The sequence below is a fragment of the Artemia franciscana genome, chromosome 5 (genome assembly GCF_032884065.1).
Source record: "Artemia franciscana chromosome 5, ASM3288406v1, whole genome shotgun sequence".
Classification (NCBI taxonomy): Eukaryota; Metazoa; Arthropoda; class Branchiopoda; order Anostraca; family Artemiidae; genus Artemia; species Artemia franciscana.
In genome coordinates this window covers 6,546,581-6,566,746 of record NC_088867.1, presented here as the reverse complement: position 1 = coordinate 6,566,746, position 20,166 = coordinate 6,546,581, and the positions used below count along the sequence as shown (strand labels likewise).

At 35.1% G+C, this 20,166-nt stretch overlaps 1 protein-coding gene and 1 long non-coding RNA gene across 2 annotated transcripts in view; one reads left to right on the top strand and one right to left on the bottom strand.

The window, feature by feature from the left end:
* The window catches only part of LOC136026929 (tubulin-specific chaperone E-like), a 69,251-nt gene extending 66,926 nt beyond the window's left edge, over positions 1-2,325 (bottom strand). Inside the window, exon 1 of the mRNA XM_065703775.1 lies at positions 2,224-2,325. The gene's annotated coding sequence lies outside the window, so the exon portion shown is untranslated. The remainder of the gene's footprint in view (positions 1-2,223) is intronic.
* The window catches only part of LOC136026931 (uncharacterized), a 96,093-nt gene extending 76,149 nt beyond the window's left edge, over positions 1-19,944 (top strand). Inside the window, exon 2 of the long non-coding RNA XR_010617445.1 lies at positions 19,625-19,944. This is a non-coding gene — a long non-coding RNA (uncharacterized LOC136026931). The remainder of the gene's footprint in view (positions 1-19,624) is intronic.
* The last annotated feature ends 222 nt before the right edge of the window (positions 19,945-20,166 follow it).

The following is a 20,166-nucleotide window of genomic DNA, read 5'->3' as shown; positions in this document are numbered from 1 at the left end:
CTTAAATTATTAAGAATCTTTATGTCTTTGATAGAATTGTTACAGATTTCTGGTTTTAAAGCAAAGTTTGACAGGGTTTTAACTGTAGAAGCTCTTTCTAGGCTAACATCTTTGATTAGGGTGGGGTTTCTATGCAAAGATGTTTCTATTCAAGAGATGATTTCTTCTACTGGGACTTTATTAGTTTTAAAGCAAAATTTTGGACCTTTTTCTAATAGGCTATGGACTTTTCTTGTAATGTTAAGATCCTTGATGAAAGATTAATTGCACCTGGTCCAAAAGTTGATAAAGGTATTACAGCTTTATTTTCAGATAACTTTGAAAACTTTTTAAGTAATCTTTCTCTGGAAAGGTGAAAATCATGATTGAATTGATTTCTTGCTGTTTGTTGGATAAAACAAAAATTACTTCCACTCACCTTTTTTTATATGATATTTTCCAGGAAAAGTTTATCTTTCACTAATAAAGCTCTTTTTCTCCTTTTATCTTTAATCATATAATTTAAAGGCTAACTTTTTCCCTTTAAAAGTCCCTAAATGTAGATTGAATTTTATTGAAGGTGGTAAAATCCTTTTCTTCTTATACTGATGAAGAAAATCTTGTTTGAAATATCCAGTTAAAAAATTTTATATCTGGTTTAATGTCAATTAAAAGGTTTCATCCCTATTTTGAACTGTTATACTTTTGTCATGGAAAGGCAGTGTGGTCTTCAAAGTTATCTAGACAAGCTACTTTTTGCTATCTTGAAAAGGGATTGAGTTAAAGGAATGAAACTTACAGTTAATGATACCAGGGCCAAAAACATACTCTGGGAAGGTGTTGCCAAGATGACTTTCTTGTGATTTCTAAGTCTTAGAAAGTGGCATATTTGACAGGTATATAGGCTACCTATCAGAATTTTGAAAAAACAACATATACCTTAATTTTAAGTTTTTTTTGCTCTTGTTTTAGTTTTTCAAAATGTAATTCATGCTATCTGTAGGCTATAGAATTTTGAGCTATATTAATGGGCTCTTTCTAAATTTAGGATATGTATTTTCAGATCTTTGAAACCTCATAAATTAGGATTGAACATAGTTGTGAAGCTGAAAACACTTCTTGTACTTGATACAGTAGATCTATTTTGCAAGGTAACACTTCAACTAAAAGATTTTTAAAAGTCATCAAAAGTCAGTGCCCTCTAGAGGGAGATAGTGTGGTAAAATTTTTCACAGTTTATATAATCAACTTACCAATAAAGTAAAAATAACACTTGATGCCTTTTTTATATTGTTTACAAATATTATAATTGTTTCTACTGCAAATTTTTGAGCTTGCACTTTTTGAGCTCTTAAAAGTGACAAATTTTCAATCAAAGTATGAGTTATTGGTTGTTTTGGACAAAATAATAGCCTACTACATTTTCTCAGAGCTGTTTTCAAAAAAATAATACAAAATTTCTCAGTGCCAAAATTATTTATAATAAGTTTAGTTTAGGTTTGGTTGGGTTAGGTCAAAAAGTGCCTAAACTGGAATCTGCAGTAGAAGCAATTATTATATTTGTAAAAAACATAAAAAAGACATTGGGTGGTATGTTCACTTTATTGGTAAATCAATCACATGAACTGTGAAAAATTTACTAACAGAGTTAAGGTAGGGGTAAAATTCTAGTTAATTGACTTCTTGCTATCTTGGAAAGAATTTAGGTTAGGAAAATGAAACTTTCAGGGATTGGTCTACAGGCTTGGGTATGTCCTGGGAAGGTATTATAAAGTATCTACCTCAACTCATTTTCCCTTTAGAGGGCCCTGAAATTTGTCTACATGACAGGTCTATACCTATTGAAATTTTGACAAAACAACATTTTACCATAATTTTCAGTTACTAGTTGCTTTTTTTCTCTCTTTAGTTTTGAAAATGCAATTCCTGTTATTTGAGTAGAATTTTGAGCCATATCAATGTTATTTTTCAAAATTTAGAAAATGTAATTGTATATCTTTAAAACCTTATAAAATGGAATTGAGCAAAGTTATGAAGCTGAAAACAAATTTCTGCTCGATTTCTATGTTAATAAGTCTGTTTCAAAAATCCCCAATGGTGCATGTTTTAACTGAAACTCAGAGACATAGGCATAGCCTATGGATCAAGCAGAAGTGCGTTGGGGATGGCTCCCTGGGGTAAGCCTTCTCTAATAAGGCGTTCCTGGCTCCTAGAATTAACAGCCTGAACAGCAAATTTTCAAACCTTTTCTGCAAGAGACAAAATTGAACCACAGTCCTGAAAGATGCCAGACGCGGTTTACTCGTTAACGCATGTTTTAATTTTAAATTTCTTGCCTTATTCGGCCACAACGGTCAATTTCTAGAGCGCCAAAATTGTCCGATTTTGCGTGCTACACAACGATTTTCGGTGCTTCAATAAAAACAGTTTTTTCACGTTTCGTCGCTTGACATGCGTATGTTTTCTTTATGGACTAGTTTTGGGTCATTTTTTAAATTTTTTATGTCTCGTTATTTCAATTTTAACACCAGTCTTTCGAAACAAATACAACAAAAATTAATTCCCTTGCATTTTTCAAAGTCCCAATTATTTTGTCAAGATAAAAAGAAAAATTTTAGCACAAAATGCTACAAATTGTGGCATAAAGGTGCTACTATTCAGCCATTCAATGTAACACGTGCTACATATGATGAAACAGCGCTAACGTGCTATAAGTGTCAGCAATGAGAGAATGTCTTTTTACGGCAAAGTTGCAATATTTTGTAAAAGGAAAAATAGAATTCTAGACGAGCTACTTTTCACTATCTCGGAAAGTGGGAAGGCTATGAAAATGCAACTTTTAAGAAGGATTCTACAGACTAAATTATGTCCTGGGACAGTATTCCTAAGTATCTGCCTTCCCCTTCTCCCTCTAGAAGGAACTGACCTTTGATGATCTTTACACATCTTTGTTTATGTAGTTGAAACATTTCAAAGTAAATCTTCTGCCTAAATGAAGAACAATAAAAGTATTTTAGGCTTCACAACTTTGCCCAATCCCAATTTGTAAGATTCCAAAGAGATACAAAAATATATTCCCTAAATCCATTTACGAACCCATTGATATGGCTTAAAATTTAACGTAAATAGCAGGGATTGAATTTTCAAAACCAAAACCAGAGAGAAACAAACTGAAAACCAAAAATTAAGGTATAATGATGTTTTGTCAAAATTCCAATAGACATGTCAAGTAAGCAAATTTGAAAGGCATAGAAATCAGAAGTGGGTTAACACAGTAGATTGGTAATATCTTCCTGGAGCATGTGCAGGGGCGAACCCAGCGATAAATTTCGGGGGGAGATGGATAAATTGGATGAGGGATGGTAGTACAGATTAAAAAGAATAAATAAAATTTTTAACACATAAGGTATATTCTTTATTGAGACAACGCTGTAAACATACAACTATAAAATAAAGCCACCTTTTTTGTTGTGGTCTAGTTTATGCAGAACGTCTTTTAAATTGACTGAAACATCTCTGCGTATGTATAATAAGGCCCATCCATTAAGCTGTTCCTAACCTAAGGCTTTTCTGGCATAAGATTTCACTCTTCAAAAGGTAGACAAAGAATGTTAGTATGTAGCTGTAGTGAAAGGAATATATAGTGTAGTGAACTGTATCGATGTACAGTTGGGAAAACATTCTTATCACATTCTTTTAAGCACATTATGAAATAATTTGGTGCCACATATGCCTACTGTATCCACATTCTCCCCAACAAAGCTAACTCAGCTTGCAAGCTTCCCCTATAGCTGTCGGCATCAGGATACCAAAATTAGTCAAAGTATATCCTTTGTTTTTTCCTCGTCAAGGGAAATAAAGTGCTGAGGAAATTAATATTGCAGTGACTCAGGCAACTTTCTGTGACTAAGGAATCTAAGGCTAAGTTTAAGGAGTGACTTGCACAGTGAACATAGACTGCATGGGGGAAAATTCAAGGACTATAGCAGAACAGCCTTAAAACTGGCCACTCATAGATGAAGCTCCATCATAACCTTTCTTACTTATGTAATTTTAAATTGATTTCCATTTTACCTAAGGTTTGTATCAATCAACTAAGATCTGATTTCAAACATCCGTTTCTTTTTTATAAAGTCTGTAATTGTTGATTCCCACTTTGACATAATGGACGATTAATCAACAAACATGGGTGTAGAGTTCTCTATAAACTCCAAAAAAGTACAAGCGTGACTTAAATGAATTTCAGCGATCTTAAGAGCCCGAAGTTATAACTGCATATGGCTTACTTAGCAGTGGCTTGTCTTTTCTCCCAACTGCATTTTCATAAAACAAATGTTACTGCGGGGAGATCATCATAGTTTACGTACTTGTTATGCATAAATTACTGCATATCAATTAGATTATAACCCATAGTGAATTTGGTTAGGTTTTAAGACAATGTGGTTTTAAATTTTACGTATAAATATAATAAGACATCATTTTTTATCTCCATTACGATAAAATTTGCACGCAGACATTATCCTTTCATATTAGTCAAGATCTGTAAGAATGTTCAAATTTCCCGAATTTCGGGGAGGGTGTATTCCCATTACCTCCCCTTTGGTTCGCCCCTGAGCATGTGTTTGGCTCTTGATTCATTACTGAAAGTTGTATTTCCCTAACCTATCCACTTTCCAAGATAACAAAAAGTAGCTCGTCTAAGACTTTACCAAAGAAAAAGATGGAAGTTTGACACAATTTAAATTTATTTTATTTAAATTATTAATTTATTTAAATTGATTTAAATAATTTATTTTATTTACAATACAATTTAATTTATTATTTTATTTATTTATTAAAACAATTTAAATTTATTATTTTATTTAAAGTTTTAAATCATTACAGGAAACTGGAAAAAGACAGAAAGACGAAGCATTAGTAGATAATAGTTGGAAACACATTAATGTTGATGTTAACTTATTCAATCAAGTATTTTAAATTTAAATTTTCTCTTCCGAAATACTAGTGTAGCATTAAAAAAACTTGTGTCACTCACAAGACTTTTTCTTTTTTATTGACAGACATAATTATGATGTGGTTCAGGAAGTACACTCAGAATTCTTCAACAATAAAGAATTTGGCTTTACCAAATAGCCTAAATTAAAGACAAGTTAGACATTGAAAATAAAAGTTACTGAAGTAGTAACGTTATGAATAGTGTATATAGAAAAATTCTAACTTTTTTAACAGCGGCGTCAATTGGCAAGGCGGTTGCGGGTCCTTTACCCCACGATGTCTTACCCACCCTCAACCGCTAAATTTAAAGGTACCTTTCTTGGGCATTTTCATTGAAAACCACTTTTTTTGGTATTTTCGTTGAAAAACGATAATTTTCCCCCTTTCCTAGACATTGAAAGTTTAACCCTGTCTTACATCTTGTCGAATTAATGGCAATGAAATTCAACATAGAGTTATTTCATTGAATCTATCTTATTATATAAAGCCATGAGAGAATGAATTCTTATTCATTCATTATCGAAATGGTTTGTGGCCACAAACTGGTTAAAGTAAAACAGTTCAAAATAGGGATGAAACCTTTTTATTGACAGTGAACAGATATAAAATTATTTAACTGGATATTTCGAACACATACACAGTGTTCATCATCAGCAGTAAAACTAAAAAAAGTTTTACTTTCGTCATGGAAAGGCAATGTGGTCTTCGAAGTTATCTACGACAAACTGGTTAATTGTTTCTGGCTCATGATCGCATTTCAATAAAAGTTAGTTTTCTCTTTGAGACGGAAGGCTTGTATAGCTGACTGTAATGAACTGCTTCACTTTTATAGCAATAACAGTGTGCGCGTAACTGAACCGCTGTGTAATTGAACCCCAAGGAACTGAACAACCGTGCAACTGGACCCGTATACCACCTAACCTGTGTATAACTGAACCCCCGTGCAACTCAACCCCATTAAACTAACCCCTTGTGCAACTATACCCCCTTGCAACTCAGTCCCAATGCAACCGAACCTTCGTCTGACTGGGCCACCGTGTAACTTAACCCCTGCTTAACTGAGCCAGGGGGGGCTCGTGTATCTGAACCCTTGTGCAAATGAACCACCCTACTCGGTTTTTCAGTATTCTACAAATACGAGGCAACATCACTTGGTAAAACACGAGCTAGAATCTTTATGGGTTCAACCTTGTTGGATAAGTTTTATTTTTAAAGTTGTGATATAAAAGCCTGTCAAGATGGTTCATAAAAAAAAACACTGCTTTCTTGTTGCAAAAACAAAGAAAATTGGAACGTCACAAACCATTAAAGCCAGATTAATTCCTCCTTTTTTAGTTTATATTGTATGTCTCCACCCTTTCACTGTCGGAAAATACCTCTCCCCTACCGTGACAAATATCCCCCATAGAAAATACCTACTATCACCCTTCCCACGGCTGGTTGGTTTTCAGTCACTTTTGACTTATATAAAAAATAAAAAACCTGTCAATATCTGATCGAATGAACATCCTCTGAGATTTCTACGACCATGAAGCGGAGGTGGGGATTGGGAAAGGGCAATCCTTTTCTAATAATGAATGAATTCTGCTCATATTGGAGCTAAATGATACTCTTTACTCTCATAATAACAGCATAGACCAGAAATATCTTCAGAAACTAACAGGGATTAAACATCAATTTCAAATTTTGATTTTTTTTGTCCCCCTCCCCACCAAAAAAATAAAGTTCCAAACAAAAGTCCCGGATACGACCCTGGGGATTTTATATCAATTTTTACCTCCACCCTTTGAGGCATCTCCCTCCCTCCCTTACTGCAAAGCAATCATAGAACCCCACTGTAGTGTTATAAGGCCCTTAGATGCAAATGTTTGGAATTTTAAAACAACCGAGAATTTACTTTAGACAGTGAAATTTGTAGAAACGTTAAAAATATTTTGGTTAGTTGGAGAGGAAGGGAGATGCCACAAAGGGTGCATTTTACTCATTGAACCTTCAGATAAGCACAAAATTAATTCTAAGAAACAGACAAGAGGAGAGTGGAGGTAGAAAATGATGTTTAATCCCCAGGGCCCTGTTTAGGGGTTTAATTTTTCCGGGGGAAGGGGACAAAAACTTATTAAATTATTTTTATAAAACTGTATTATGAAAGTAACGAGCAACAGTAAACTTCAAAATGAGCTAAATTTAGTCTGTATAGGAGAAATACCCCTTCCTTATCCCCACCTCTGCCTCATGGTCTTAGAAACTTCGGAGGATGCCCTTTCAATCAGAAATTGAGAGTTTTATTCCTTTTTTATTTTACTTGGTATTTACCAAGTGATATATAGAGATCGCAAATTCTATCGGTCTGTCTGTCGGCCTGTCTGTCTGTTGGTCCCAGTTTTGCTAGTTTATGCACTTCCAGATAAGCTAGGACGATGAAATTTGGCAAGCGTATCAGGGACTAGACGATATTAAATTGAAAATAGTCGTTTCACCAATTCGACCATCTGGGGGGAGTTAGGGGACGATTAATTCGGAATTTTTTTTAAAAATTAGGTATTTATAACTTACGAACGGTTGATCCGGTGATAATAGGGAGAGATGGAGGGGGAAACCTAAAATCTTGGGAAACGCTTAGAGTGGAGGGATTGGGATGAAACTTGGTGGGAAAAATAAGAACAAGTCCTAGATACATGATTGACATAACCAGAATGGATCCGCTTTCTTTGGGGGAATTAGGGGGGGAGGGTTAATTCTGAAAAATTAGATAAAAAGAGGTATTTTTAACTTACGAACGGCTGATGGGAACTTAATGAAATTTGATTTTAAAAGGATATCTTGTCTCAGAGCTCTTTTTTTAAATTCTGACTGGATCCAGTGAAATTGAGGGGAGTTGGAGGGGAAACCTAAAATTTTGGAAAACGCTTAGAGTGGAGAGATCGGGACGAAACTTGATGGGGAAATTAAAAACAAGTCCTAGATACGTAATTGACATAACTAGAACGGAACCGTTCTCTTTGGGGGACTTGGGGGGACGATTAATTCGACTAAATTAGAAAAAATGCAGTGTTTTTAACTTATGAACAGAGGATCAGATCTTAATAAAATTTGATATTTAGAAGGATATTGTTTCTCAGAGCTCATTGTTTCTTCAGACCAGATTCGGTGACATTTGGGGGAGTTGGAGGAGGAAACCTAAAATCTTGGAAAACGCTTAGAGTGGAGGCATTGGGATGAAACTTGGTGGGAAAAACAAGAACAAGCCCTAGATACGTGATTGACATAACCAGAACGGATCAGCTCTTTTTAGGGGAGTTAGGGGGATGGTTAATTCTGAAAGATTATAAAAAATGAGATATTTTTGAATTACGAAGGAGTGATCGCATCTTGATAAAACTTCATATTTAAAAGGACCTCGTAACTTAGATCTCTTGTTTTAAATCACGATCGGATCCAGTGTCATTGGGGGAGTTGGGGGGACCGGAAATCTTGGGAACCGCTTAGAGTGAATAGATCAGGATGGATCTTAGTGGGAAGAATAAGCACAAGTTCAAGATACGTGACTGACATAACCGAACCGGATCCGCTCTCTTTGGGGGAGTTCGGGGCGGGGGGTAATTCGGAAAAATTAGAAAAAATGAGGTATTTGTAACTTACGAGCGGATGATCAGATCTTATTGAAATTTGATATTCAGAAGAATCTTGTGCTTCAGAGCTGTTATTTTAAATCGCGACCAGACCTAGTGACATTGGGGGAAGTTGGAGGGGGAGACCGGAAATATTGGAAAACGTGGAAATTTAGGTATCTTTATCTTACGAATGGGTGGTCAGATCTTAATGAAACTTGATATATAGAAAGATCTTATGTATCAGATGCTCCATTTTCAATTTGAATCGGAAATGGGGACGTAGGGGGCTGGAGGGAGAAACAGAAATCTTGGAAACCGGAAATCTTGGAAAGCGCTCAGAGTCGAGAGATCCGAGTGGGGGGGGATTTCCAGTGCTTTGGCGAGTTCGGTGCTTCTGGACGTGCTAGGACGATGAAAATTGGTAGGCATGTCAGGGACTTAAACAAATAGACTTGATAACAGACTTTTCCCCGATTCGACCATCTAGGGGGCTGGAGGGGGAGGAAAATTCAAAAGATGAGATATTTTTACTTACGAATAGGTGATTGAATCTTAATGAAATTTGATATTTAGAAGGAACTCATGTCTCAGAGCTCGTATTTTAAATCCCGACCAGATCTGGTGACATTGAGGGAGTTGAGGGGGAAGCCGGAAATCTTGGCAAACGCTTAGAATGGGAGATCAGGATGAAAGTTGGTGGGTATTATAATCAAATGTCGTGGATACGTGATTGACGATTGCAAATATATAAGATTCATTAAAGTTAAATAAAGTTTAATAAAGAATACAACAAAGTTAATTAAAAAAACGGACTGGATCCGCTCTCTTTGTTAGTTAGGGGGGGGGGAGGTCCAGTGCTTTGGCGAGTTCGGTACTTCTGGACGTGCTAGGACGATGAAAATTGGTAGGCGTGTCAGGGACCTGCACAAATTGACTTTATAAAGTCGTTTTCTCCGATTCGACCATCTGGGGGGCTGAAGGGAGAGGAAAAATTAGAAAAATGAGGTATTTTTAACTTACGAATGGGTGATCGGATCTTAATAAATTTTGATATTTAGAAAGACCTTGTATCTCAGAGCTCTTATTTTAAATCCCGACCGGTATTAAGCCTCTGATTTTCCTTTTAAATCAATCTATTAATTCTTAAAATTTTGCTAGAGCTCATGCCATATGAGCTCTTGGCTCTTCCGACCTCGTCACAACTGCCATATGAGCTCTTAACTCTTGTTTATTCAAAGTGATTGGAAACCAGCCACCTTCTTGGGGGGGGGGGCATTTTCTAGGGAATTATTTTCACATGAGGACATTTTCAGCGGTGGAGTATTTTCCGCGAAGGGTATTTTCTGGGTGGTTGGGCAATGGCTTAGACCCGTAGAAAGTGAAAGAGCGAAGAGAACCCCATTAACAGACATGAAAACGGAGAAATAAATCGGGCATTAATGGTTTATGACATCCGATTTTTCTTTGTTTTTGTGCCAACAAAACAGACTTTTTTATGAATCATATTGACTGGCACTTGTATCATTCTTAATGAAATTGTATATTTAGAAGGAACTCATGTCTCAGAGCTCTTATTTTAAATCCCGACCAGATCTGGTGACATTGAGGGAGTTGAGGGGGAAGCCGGAAATCTTGGGAAACGCTTAGAAGGGGATATCAGGATGAAAGTCTTAACTCTTGTTTAGTCAAAGTGATTGGAAACCAGCCACCTTCTTGGGGGAGGGGCATTTTCTAGGGAATTATTTTCACATGAGGACATTTTCAGCGGTGGAGTATTTTCCGCGAAGGGTATTTTCTGGGTGGTTGGGCAATGGCTTAGACCCGTAGAAAGTGAAAGAGCGAAGAGAACCCCATTAACAGACATGAAAACGGAGAAATAAATCGGGCATTAATGGTTTATGACATGTAATGGTTATGGTTTATGTAAAGTTTCTAATTTGTGTTTTACCCAATGATACTGCCTCGCACTTCTAGAATACTTAAATACTTAGTACGGTAGTTCAGCTGGATGATGGTTCAGTTGCACGGTGGCTCAGTTGCGGTAGGGTTGAGTTGAATGGGGGGTTGAGTTGCATGGGGGCTCAGTTAAACGGGGTCTATCTGCACTTGGGTTGAGTTACACGAGGGTTCAGATACACAAGGGTTCAAATGCACGGTGGTTCAATTGCACGGTGATTCTGTTACACGGGGGTTCAGTTGCACGGGGGTTCAGTTGATTGTGGTTCAGTTACACAGAGTTTTAGTTGCAATGGAACCACCAATAACATGGTCTAAATTGCTTAAAAGGATTCATTTTCTTACGACTTTTGTGAGTTGTCAACCAAAAAAATAGTCGCTTATTACCAAGTAGAACAAATCTTACTAATAGGATACCATTTTTGAAAACTATAAATCAAATCTATATTGCAGTTAATTATTGGCCATCCCTCATTTATTTCAAGCAACAGCTCATTATTTTGTGTCCTACAAACCGGGAACAAATCGTTAATTCCTGCAAATCCATTATTTAGCCGGTAGATGCTAGATGGAAGAAGGTACTAAAGGAAAAGCGTTGGATTCAATATTTCAAGGATTTCGGTGACGTCAGTTCACGAAAATGTAAGGGGTTGTCTTTTTTGAAATCTAGGAAAGGGAGAGGGTACAATTTTATTATTTTTCCACTTTATTCAGTGATAATAAAAAAAGGTTTTATTCCAACGGAAATAGCAAAAAAAGTGTTTTACCAAAATCTAGGGGGACGAAACTAAGGAGGATTAAAAAAGTTCCTGTTCTTCCCTCAAATTGGTGTCCCTTAAAATTATGCAAAAAATCAAGCGGTTCATTTATCTTTTGGAAAATTAAACTCTTTTCTAGAAGTTTTAAGAAATGTAAAATTCCCTCGATAAAAATTAGTTGTACATGTTAGTTAAACTTTATAAACATTTTCGAATATTTGGTGACTTTCTAAAGATTGCCATTAATTTAATTTACAAACTAAAATTTGAATAAAGTTTGAAAAACATGGAGAGAGGGCCTGGGGCTCTGCTCCTATGATATAATATCGGTAATCAGTTTTGTTGTTATTAGGAGGGAATTTGGCCTTGAAGGGAGGACAAGGTGTCAGCTCCCTTAAATTTTAGAGTAAAATATATTAGCTTTTTTGGCGGGGTGTCAGGCCATTGAGGAAGGACAAGAGCTCAGCTTCCATGAATTTTGGAGTAAAATCCCGTTAATAAGTATTTTTTGGAGGGTAAGGCCATGGAGAAAGGTCAAGGGGTCAGTTCTCATCATTTTTGGAATAAAATATTGTTAATAAGTTGTTTTTTATGGGGATGAGGCCATGGAGGGAAGACCAGGAGCCATCTACCCATGGTTTTTGTAAAATAAAGAATCGTTAAGTGTTTTTGTAAGGAAGGTCGGGCCATGGAGGGAGGACCAGAAGCCAGCTCTCATAATATATCGTTGATATTTTTTTTGAAGGAGGGATCTGCCCATGGAGAGTTAGGGGTCATCTCACACTAGCTTTGGAATAAAATATCCTTAATAAGTTATTTGTTTTTTTGTGGGGGGGGGAGGGCTGAGGTCAGGCCACGGATGGAAGGCCAGAGTCAGCTCTCATGATTTATTATTGATAATTTCCATATTCATTTCCATATTATTCCATCCCTTCCATATGAACTATCTCTGGGGATAGAATAAATAAATAGAAGACATTTCAGCTTTATGGCCGTTACTATACGCAACGCTATAGCGTTGCCTCTGATAAGTTCTTTTAAGGACTAATTTCGTAGCATACACACACTACGTAGCACCTACATTCCAGAGAGTATACAACAGCCAAAGAAAAACCCAGCAGGTAGTTTATGGGGCATGTGTTTCTCCTGCTGTTGCTTCGTTAACCCGTAAAACATGGGAAATTTTCTAGATATTTTGGAAAACTGAAGGACATTAAAAACCATAAAGATTATCATGGAACCCTGTTTTACTTCCCAGGATTCTTGCTCCAGAAACTCTACAAAAAAGGATCATGTGACACTTTTCGATAGCATTATCAAGACGATTCTACAATAAAAGAGACAAAAGAGCTTTGAATTGAGCCATTAAGCACTTTATACAATTTTGCAGTACTCAAAGTAACATTTTCGGTGTCATATAAATATTTATGATAGTATTATCAATTTGGATTTGTAAAAATAACGTAGAAAAAAAGCATCCAAATGAACTGTTAATCAAACAGTTCGTGGTAACGAACTGTAGTAAGGAGCGACCCGGCTCATTAGTAACCAAAACTCTAAAACATGGAATTTTGATACCAATAGCTACATCAAAAGAATCGCATTTTAATGCTGGTTTTAATTATATAAGTTTCATCAAGTTTAGTCTTACCCATCAAAAGTTACGAGCCTGAGAAAATTTGCATTATTTTAGAAAATAGGGGGAAACTCCCCCTAAAAGTCATAGAATCTTAACGAAAATCACACCATCAGATTCAGCGTATCGGAGAACCCTACTGTAGAGGTTTCGAGCTCCTATCTACAAAAATGTGGAATTTTGCATTTTTTGCCAGAAGGCAGATCACGGATGCGTGTTTATTTGTTTTTTTTGTTTTTTTGTTTTTTTTTCTTTTTCCCAGGGGTGATCGTATCGACCCAGTTGTCCTAGAATGTTGCAAGAGGGCTCATTCTAACGGAAATGAAAAGTTCTAGTGCCCTTTTTAAGTGACCAAAAAAATTGGAGGGCACCTAGGCCCCCTCCCACGCTAATTATTTTCCCAAAGTCAACGGATCAAAATTATGAGATAGCCATTTTATTCAGCGTAGTCGAAAAACCTTATAACTATGTCTTTGGGGACGACTTACTCCCCCACAGTCCCCGTGGGAGGGGCAACAAGTTACAAACTTTGACCTGTGCTTACATATAGTAATGGTTATTGGGAAGTATACAGGCGTTTTCAGGAGGATTTTTTTGGTTTGGGGGAGGGGTTGAGAAGAGGGGGATATGCTGGGGGAACTTTCCTTCGAGAATTTGTAATGGGAGAAGAAAATTTCCATGAAGGGAGAGCAGGATTTACTAGCATTATTTAAAAAAAAAAACAATTAAAAAATAAAAGTGAAAAAGCTTTTTCAGCTGGAAGTAAGGAACAGCAATAAAACTTAAAACAAACAGAAATTATTACCCATATGAGGGGCTCACCTCCTTCTAATACCTCGCTCTTTACGCTAAAGTATTTTCAGTAATTTCAACTACTTATTCTACGGCTTTTGTGATTCAGGGGGTCATTCTTAATGAATTGGGATAAAATTTAAGCTTTAGTGTAAAGAGCGAGGTACTGACGATGGGGCGAATCCCCTCATATATGTAATAAAAACATGAGAATACAAAAGTTTTTTACGTAAGCTAATTTATAAGTTACGTAAATCTTTTACCAATAAAAAGATTCGTAAAAAATTAAAAGTTCTAGTTGCCTTTTTAATTAACCAAAAAATCGGGGGGGGAACTAGGCTTCGTCCCCCGCTCTTTTTTTCTCAAAATCATTCGATCAAAATTATGAGAAAGCCATTGAGCCAAAAAAAAAATATGCAAATTTCGTTTTGATTATTCCTCTGCGGAGAGCCAAAATCAAAACATGCATTTGATTCAAAAACGTTCAGAAATTAAATAAAAAAAACAAGTTTTTTTAACTGAAAGTAAGGAACGACATTAAAACTTAAAACGCACAGAAATTACTTCGTATATGAAAGAGGCTGCTTCCTCATCCACGCCCTGCTCTTTACGCTAAAGTTTTTTACTGTTTAAAAAGAAGAATTGAGAGAAAGAGTCAAAATTTAGCGTAAAGAGCGGGGCGTTGATGAGGAAGCAGCCTCTTTCATATACGAAGTAATTTCTGTGCGTTTTAAGTTTTAATGTCGCTCCTTACTTTCAGTTGAAAAAACTTGTTTTTTTTATTTAATAACTATCTATGATAAGCCAGTGTCGCACTAGCGAGAGAGGAAAAAAGATGGCATACTCTTCCCATACAAAAAGTGATTTGCCTTATTTCTCAAGATGGTGTAATTCTTTTGTCACAAGTGTGACAATGTAAATTCTAACGCTTCACCTTTATTTTCGATTCAACGCCATTTTGAAGGTTTTCGGTCCATTTTCGAAATTTCTAAAAATTTTCGCAATAACATTTTACAATTAACTATAATCGAAATAATAGTTGCCAATCCTGAATTAGCTACAAATTGCGATTTATTTTCATTAGACAGTATTTTTCAAAACAAGTTTTAACTTTTGGTCACTGAAGGCCGTAGTTCGCTTTTTTCTGGTTTGGGATTTTGCTCGTGGCTCGCTCAACCATGACTGTAATATCATTCCTTTCAAAGAAATCACAAGCAGTAAAACACAAAATATATTGGCTGAACTTTTTTTATTTAATTTTGAATTCTAATGGACCACTTTTGTTTCTAGTAATAGCTAATAAAATTGCTAGCAAATTCCTTCAAAGTTGAAAATATATGGATGATTTGTCGATCCTTGAGTTATGTCACAGAAATATTTTCAGAATCCTAATCCATTTTTTGTAGTAGTTCAAAAATAAAAATAAAATCTTAAATTAGACATAATGACTTCCTGAAATCCACCCCTGATTTCAAACACGCACAACTTAGAAACAACAGGGAAATTTTCTCAAGATAGTGAAATTAAATTCAAATTTTGAGAAAATCTCCCTATTGTTTCTAAGTTGTGTTTCTTATGAAAAGGCAGTGTTCTTCGACACTATTTACTCTTGATTTCAGTAAGAAATTGAGATCCTACCCCTAATCCCCCTTCCCGAAATGTTGGTGAAACAAGCTAAACGCCTTGGTGTTACAATTTCCAATAATCTTCAGTTGGCTATTCATGCTTCGAATATTAAAAACAAGTAAATACATTGCTGTCCTTGATTAGACTGAAAAATAAATTTAAATGTCCAAGGATGCACTCCCTTTGTGTTTATTTATCCTTTGCCAGGCAGGAATACGCCTATCTAGTCTACCATACGCAGCTTTCTAGTGAAATTGAATTGAGTCTGTCTCAATTCAAGAACAATGTTTGGGTCTGTCTAAAAGTGGTCGGTCTGCATCATTTGCAAAGAGAGTAAAATTCAGCGCTTCTTCCCCATCAAATCCGAAAACCTTGCCATCTTAAAAGAAAAGAGAGACAGTATTTGCTTGCGCTTTGCTAAGCCTACGGTAGATTTTGATAGATAAATGTAAGATCTACCAATGTCAGATAGTTGTGGCTGGCAAAAATTTAGATTTGTTTTATCAGATATTATTCTGAACTTGTGCTTTAGGGTTTTGGCTAATATTCAAACGTTTTTCTCTTTATTTAGTTTGTCACTACTAACTGGCAGATACTAGGGGATTTTCGCATTCCTATAGACTTTGCACTGAAGCCAGTTGAAGTAAAAACGATTTAAAATATCTGAGGAAAAAATTAAGCCTCATGCTTAAGTCAGCTTATTAACGGACATTGGAAATTTCCCAGGATATTCAATTGGAAGAAGGCTATGCTCAAGATGCCTAATCACTGCATAATTTTTAGTGCTTGGCAGGCACCCTTTTAACTGCAAAATCTCATATCCAGCACATGTATTTTCTAGGCTTACCGTGTACAACTTGCATTTTCATGCTTAGAAATAATATCCTATATTGGTAAGGCAGCCTAGAATAAAATTATGTCGGAAAAAAGAAGTAAAACACCAAAATTTTGGATTATCTTAATTCTGAACATCATTTCCTCTTCAGTCTGTGGAAATCTTGAATGAACTGGATCCTTGGGATGATTTCCGCCTACACGGACGTCGTTGGGATAAGGACTGGCTGAAGATTGCAGAAGAGGCTGCTACTGACATATCGTGTTGGACTTCGTCAGTCATCCCATCGTCCATTGGTGCCAGGCAGGATGGATTATCGTCTGGTTCCCGCCGAAAGTAAGAAAGTAAAGTGGGAATTACCATATTATAATATGGTAAGATATTTCAAAAATTTTCTCGTATGATTTTTCGTAGCTTCCGTTCATTAGAGTGACTTTGTTACCAAACTTATTAATCAAAGAAAATAAAATTATGAAGCCAGTTTTTGGTTTTGGTTTTGTTTTATTGTATTCATAGTCTTATGTGCACCCGACCATTCTACATACCAGAGCATAATATCCTCCAAACAAGAACGAACTCTTGCGAGAATTAGCCTAAATCTATAAATTTATTTGAAAAGTTTATAATTACATTTTATGTCGTCACACAACTTTTTGAACCCCTTCAAAATTGATTTTTCGAGCTCTTCTGGTAACAAGTCTGTAAAATGCAGTAACAAAACGGTCCAATCAGGACGTAAAATATTTCCTACCCGGGTTACTTCACAGGTGAACCTGTAGGAGCAAGACTATGAAGTAGGGGCCACCAAAGTGGCACGAACAATAGCCTCTATGTCTCCTAAAGTCAATTCTTGAACCATCGGCGTTAAATTTAAAATATTCTCTTCAGAATCTGCTTGCCTTTTAGCTTTGTCAGTATAATTCTCAAATATCAGATCTTCAACGAATCGAGGTTTGGGTCCATCACAGCAGTTCATGGTGCAAACATTCATGGTGTATGGTACATTCACGGTGCATGCACCATGCATTCATGGTGCATGGTACAGTTCATGGTAAGGTCAAATGCAAACGGTGCTCCATTACTCGCAATAACGTTTACAAGGACCACTACGGCTGATACCACAATAATTAATGGCATAAGTACTGATGTATTTGGCTTTAAGATAACTGGCATAGGCAAAACTCCGCCACCTCTCCGAATCAAATCTTTTTCATCTTCAGTGAATTTTGGTGGGTTTTGAAATATTAGGAGAGGGAAATGGCTTGTTTGATTATAAGAATTTTCCCTTCATTTATGGGACCTTGTAAGGGTGGAATGTGGCCCTGGAAAGAAATAGCTCCATGAGCTGCACCCAGAAATGTGTCCATGATCTAGAAAAAAGAAAAGAAGTAAAAATTAATTCGTAATTTTTCACTTTTTCTAAATACTAAACATCATGGTAAACCAGATACAAGGCCGTATCCAGAGGGAAGGAGTAGGGGGCTCAGACCTCCTCCCAAAAAATGTTCGGTTAACTCGTAAAAACGTAACAAAAATGAGCATATACAAATTTATTATGTGTTTTTTGAAGTTTTTTCTTAAGCCCCCGAAAATCCTTTTGTACCCCCCCCCCCCCCTCCCTCGACAAAAATCCTCGATATGGCCCTGACCAGATACGTTTGAAATAAGGAATGCATTTTAAAGGAAGTGTTGTATTTAAATACTTGCATGCACGATAACCTCAGTGCATGGCCCTATTGAAGTGGTATTTTTGAATCTAGAGACTAAAGTGTGTCCTGGGAAGGTATTTTGAAGCAACTACCTCCACTCCTTCTCCCTCTAGAGGGCCCTGACCTTTGATGACCTTTAAAAATATGTGTGCTATAAAAGTGAAACCTTGCAAATTAGATCTTCTGCCTAATTGAAGTACAACGAAATTGTTTTCAGCTTCATAACTTTGATCAATTCAGTTTTATAGGGTCTTAAAGATATGCAAATATATTTCCTAAATTTTGAAAAAAAACATTGATATGGCTCAAAATTCTACTCAAATAACAGGAATTGCATTTCCAGAACTAAAGGCAGAAAAAAAGCAACTAGTAACTGAAAATTAAGGTAAAATGTTGTTTTGTCAAAATTTCAATAGGTATAGACCTGTCATGTAGGCAAATTTCAAGGCCCTCTAGAGGGAGAAGGAGTAGAGGTAGGTACTTTAAAATACCTTCCAGGGACATACTTTAGCCTGTAGAACCATCCCTAAAAGGTTCATTTTCCTAACCTAAACCCTTTCTGAGATAGCAAGAAGTCAATTAACTAGAATTTTACCAATATTTGAATCGTTTTCCTTATATTTGAAGAGTCGTCGTAAATTTACCCAGTTTTGTAGTCCAATTATTTTAGCCAAAGTAGGGTACGAATCTTGAATTTTGGGATAGCTAGCTTAAGACTCGTATAATCTGTATTAAAGCTAGTCTCAATCCCCACCCCCTACCTATCAAAGGTTGGGTGTGACCATAGATTTCAAAGGAAAAAAAATGGTATTTACATGTTCTTTTTTGTAAACATCTCGTCTCATGTGGATTTTATGCTTTCTGTATTATACCAGACACATATTAGAAGACTAAATTCTCTACTGTTTTCGTTTCTACGTTCAACCGTTTTGATGATAGAGGACAGTGAGCACGCGGTTTTTATCTCTATAGATAAAACCGAATATTATTCAATATAAACTGGTAATTCCAATTCAAAACATTCGTGTCACGTAGGCTATAAAGAATTTTTGTAAGTATATAATTATAAATAATATTAATTTATCATTAATGGTTATATTATATATATAAAAATAAGTTGTCTGTGTGTGGATCTGTGGATCAGGTGACGTCATGTTTGTCCGCATATGACGTCTGAATTATTTCACACTAATACAAAAGAAGAAAAAAACTAAAAATGGTAAAAACTACAAAAAAAACTAAAAAGAAAAAAAAACTAAAAAAGCTAAAAAACTAAAAAAAACTAAAAAAAGGTAAAAATCTAATAACTAAAAAAAAACTGAAAAAAATAAAAAAAGGCAAAAACTACAAAAAAAAATAAAAACTAATAAAAAAACTAAAAAAGCTAAAAAACTAAAAAAACTAAAAAAAACTAAAAAAAGGTAAAAAACTAAAAAAAACTAAAAACTAAAAAAGAAAAAAACTAAAAAAAAGGAAAAAACTGAAAAATAAAAGAGAAAAAGAAAACTAAAAAAATATGAATAAATAAATATAAAAATAAGTTGTTTGTGGGTTATGTCTGTCTGTCTGTCTGTCGAGTGACGTCGTGTTTGTCCGCATATGACGTCTGAATTATTTCACACTAATACAAAAGAAGAAAAAAAACTAAAAAAGGTAAAAACTACAAAAAAAACTAAAAAGAAAAAAAACTAAAAAAGCTAAAAAACTAAAAAAAAACTAAAAAAAAGGTAAAAAACTAAAAACTAAAAAAAACTGAAAAAACTAAAAAAAGGCAAAAACTAAAAAAAAACTAAAAACTAATAAAAAAAACTAAAAAAGCTAAAAAACTAAAAAAACTAAAAAACTAAAAAAAGGTAAAAAACAAAAAAAAACTAAAAACTAAAAAAGAAAAAACTAAAAAAAAGGAAAAAATTGAAAAATAAGAGAAAAAGAAAACTAAAAAAAATATTAATAAATATAAAAAATATAAATATAAATATAATATAAATTAGCAATCAACAAAGCACCGAGACACAAATGACGACCGGGACACAGGGAGTATAAATGACGACCAGGACATAAGTAAAAAAAAAAACTAAAAAAACTAAAAAAATGGTAAAAACTACAAAAAAACTAAAAACTAATAAAAAAACTAAAAAATCTAAAAATCTAAATAAACTAAAAAAGAAAAAAAAGAAAAAAGGAAAAAAATAAAGGAGAAAAACAAAACTAAAAAACGAATGTATATACAGACCGGGACACCGGGATACAAATGACGACCGGGACACAG